Genomic DNA, 4,331 nt, shown 5'->3' on the forward strand with positions numbered 1-4,331 from the left:
AACATTTTAATATTGATCAAAGTTTTAAGCTAAATGCATGAAGCTCTGATATTAAGTCTTCTGGCATCATCCTACAAGCACAGAGATTCTTGATTCTCAGAATTGGAAAATCTGGATCCCTAGGCCTCCTCAACCCTCTAAACAGATGAAATAACTTTGGAGAATGCATGTATCCTTCTAGACTTCAGTTTCCACATTTACAAAGTGAGGATATTTAACTGGATGATTGTTAACGAACTTTTTAGTGCTAGCATTTTTATGTCACTACAGTTTTACCTTTTATTCTCTGCTTTATTTCATTATTTTTCTGAAGGCATCCATGACAGTGAAATTATTTTACACATGTATAAGATTTTTTCTCTTGAATAATGATAACTTGATAGTTTATCGCTTGGAAAAAAGCAACAAAAGAGAAGAAAATGTAAAGAGAAACAAATGAACACAGGAGAGACTGAGTGAATGCAGAGGTAGTAATGCTTGCATGGTATTTTATCCTTTGGGTTTAAAAGAGAAATTAATCATTTTCTCTTGGAATGCTCATTTCAAACACATGTGAATTGTGACCAAATTTTATCTCCTGCCACTGACTCCCCTGGGAAGCTTCTGGCGATAAATCTCCCTGTCAGTATACACTGTCTCCCAGAATTACAAACATGTCGGAATGAAAAAATCTGGGCATACTGGAAATAATGTAGATAGGTCAGGGTCATGCTATATGAAACAGTTTTGTATTCCACTGAATAGAAATGGTAAGATTTATGCTTGAAAACAGAGACAGTGTTTTGGGGAATATGATAATAGCCACTTAAAGTCTAACAAGAATATGGAGCAACTACATTTGAAAATTTTGTATATTTTGATTATTCTGTTTTTGGATTAAAAAGGGGGACACGTGCAAACTTTCATGTGAAGAGTTGATATTTTTGAAGAACATTAGAGGATACACTAGGCACTAAGGGCATAATATCTTGGGCCACAGACTGGGAACCAAGGGGTCATTCCCTGACTATTTTTCTGCAGTCTCATGCAGAGAAATTTTCTTTGCTGTACATGGCTGGATGCCAGGCTACTATTCAGGGCAAAAATGAAGCTTCTTGAAAAGGATCATGTCCTATGATGGCTTTGAGTCCCACGTTATTTATATCTACTTGGCAAATGTTATTAAATAATAGTGATAAACTTCCTCTGGTGAGAAAGGGGAAAGGAGGGATATCTATATGTGTGTGGCACAAGAGAATAAACACACGAGATTGGTACAAAAACAGACTATACAGAGATTTGCTCTAGGTCACAGGTGTAACTGGAGAACTCTCTCATGAAGTCAGGGAAAAAAGTAGCTTAGCTTGACTTTTTGAATTTATTATAAAGTATTTAAGGCACTAAAAGGTGTAAAGAATAATACAATCATCACTCATGGAGCCACAACTTATTTTAGAAATGAGGTGTTACTAATGCAGTTAAAATTGACACATAACTCTTCCCAAAAGCATTCTCCTTCATGCCCCCAGAGTAACCAATATCCTACACTTGGTGATTGTTGTGTTCAGACAAACATATATGTATGTCTTCTTAAACAATTTGTTCAGGGCATATTCTTAAACAATATATAATATTCGTTGCAAAATTTTAAGATGTACATGAAATTATGATTTTTAATATTTTCTACAACCTGCTTTTAGAAAAAACTCTTTCCCCAGTACTGTTTGTAAGAACCCTACATATTCATCCATGTTCGTTTAATTCATCCTTTTTTCCACCGTATCACTGTATGAATATATAGCAGTTCATCTATTTATTCTCTCACTGAGGAACATTTGGGTTGTTGTTAATTTATTGTCATTGCAAATAATGTTTCTCTGAGCATATAAGAGTATTTTCTTAGGTTTTTCAAAAATATACCTAGGAACAGGTTTGCTGGGTGTCAGAATATGTATATGTACTTACTTCATTAGAATTTGCCAAATCACTTTCCAAAATATCTGTAGCATTTACCTTTACTGTCATTACTAACTTAGTCCTATTTGCCCATATTCTGGATTTCTTATGGATATATTATTATCATCTCATTTAGTCAAGATATTGGCTGCAGGTTTTTTACTTTGCTCTTCTGCTTCCTCTTTATGTTTTTAAAGGGGCTTGAGGACATTTTATAATCAAATTACCACCATAGTCTACTAGAAGCCAAACTTTTGCTTAAACCAAACTTTTAAGAAGTAAACTTTTTATGCTTTTAAAAATTTTGTTTTATTGGGAAAGCAAAATTGAAAAAAATAGACAGTGGTTATATTATTACATATATCAAAGGAGCATAATATAATAATCATCTCATGATTTTAGAAAGTATATAGAAAGAAGAAATGTTGCTATAATTAAATCTAGTTTTATTAGGCTAGTTTCATAACTCATCTATTCATCTCTAAATATGAGAAATCCACAAAGTATGTTTTGTCTATGAGAATAATATTTCAATCGGACAAATAAAATTAAAAAATAAATGAGCAGTTATAATTTGAAGGCCTGGAAGTCTCCAATAACTAGATAATTCATTCGTAGAAACCAAAATTTCCACATATATTAAGGTAACAACTAGTTTAAAAGGTGTTTATAAGTAGGCCCAGTACATAATAGGATATCAAATATATATTAAATGCATGAATGAGGCATTTTTATCATATTTCTTTTTTTTTTTTTTACTATGATACATGCAACAACTATGATTATTTTGTAAATGGGAAGTCACAGATCTGATATTTCAGAAACTTACTATTTCTTCCTGATATATTGGTGTTATGTTATTGAAAGGGATCAAAGTTTAGCCTCACTGGAGCTGCCTTTTGAGACATTGATTTTAAGCTGTTCATTAAGAAACAAAAGACTCAGAAAGAAACTTTGACTTTCCCCTCTTTTCTGCCCAAGAGATTTAGATAGAAAAATCTTCTTCAGAAAGAATATCAGGATGCTTAGCCTACTTTGAATTAAGTATGGAAAATAGGAGGGCTTCAGGCAGGGGCCTATTAGCTAGATGTCCATTGTATCCCATTGTTTCTGAGCTGACCAGCAAGAATTTGCCTGCCCTGTGTGTTGTACTCTTCCTCAACTACCTGTAAATCATCCATTCTCACTTCTTCTTTGTCCAAATGTCATTTATACCAAATTTTGTCTCACTGTCTTTTGAATTTTTATGCTCATATAAATTCCCGATGCACATGTATTAAAATTTGATTTTCACCTGTTAAACTGTCTCTGTTAATTTGATTAGTAGCTCAGCTAGAAGAATTTAGAAGGTGGGAGGGAAAATATTTTGTTTTAGCCCCCACACTTATACCTTTGTCAGATGAAAGATGACACTTTTCATGTGATCTCATAGTCGGAGGTTGGAACTGTGGAGAAGGGAATCAAATGCAATAACATAGCTTTTCATTCGATGAAACTTTTTCCTATAAAGGAGATTTTAATTCAACCAAGCACAAATACTAAATAATCTTCTATTTGAAAAATCTCATTTTAAAGATAACACTAAAGAATGAAAAAATCAAACATTTTAAAAATCAATTTGTAACATATTAATTATTATTGTTTATTCATTTATTTACCTAATATAAATTAATGCTTGAGTAGTTGTTTTGTCTACAACAAATTGTATTTTTTTGTTTGTAGAAATTCTCACATTGTACAAGTGTTTTGCTGAAAATGATTCTCTTTTCCATTCTTGGAGATTCCAAGTACACTAACATATTAAATACTACAAAAATTTCCTCAGTAAAGAAACTTGTTTATTTTTATTTAATACATTATTTCCTAAATTTAACCACAGAATTATCTATTCATGCAACAGGTTATTAAGCTCTTGCATGACTTGTGTACCAGGAAACATAGTTTGAGAAACAATGCTCAATTCCTAAGCCCTTCTGTAAAAAGTCATGCTTAAATTCAGACATATCTGAGCTGCAAGAATATTTGGCACCAAAAAGACTTTATAGAATGTCTCTTTGCAATAAGAAAGTAATAAGTAACTGCTGTAGTTAATAGAACTTTATTTTTCTGATCTGATCTCCTGTTTTCTTTTTTATCTAAAAGAAGAATAATATTTTATAATAAGATCCCATGATTTTTCAATAACACAATATGAAAGATTAACATGAAAACCGATGGTTATCATTTTCCTAATACGAAGGAAGTATTTTATTCTTTCTCAGACATAAAATTTGTACTGCCTATTTTGAAATACCTTGAGGCATGGCGGTATATTTATAGAATGACAGGATAAAAAGGAATGGCTAAAATCTCATATTACATTTGGCTATAATGTCCAGAGGTTAGGTCCAACAGAT

This window comes from Pteropus vampyrus, unplaced genomic scaffold (assembly GCF_000151845.1).
Source record: "Pteropus vampyrus isolate Shadow unplaced genomic scaffold, Pvam_2.0 Scaffold43, whole genome shotgun sequence".
NCBI classification, from domain to species: Eukaryota; Metazoa; Chordata; class Mammalia; order Chiroptera; family Pteropodidae; genus Pteropus; species Pteropus vampyrus.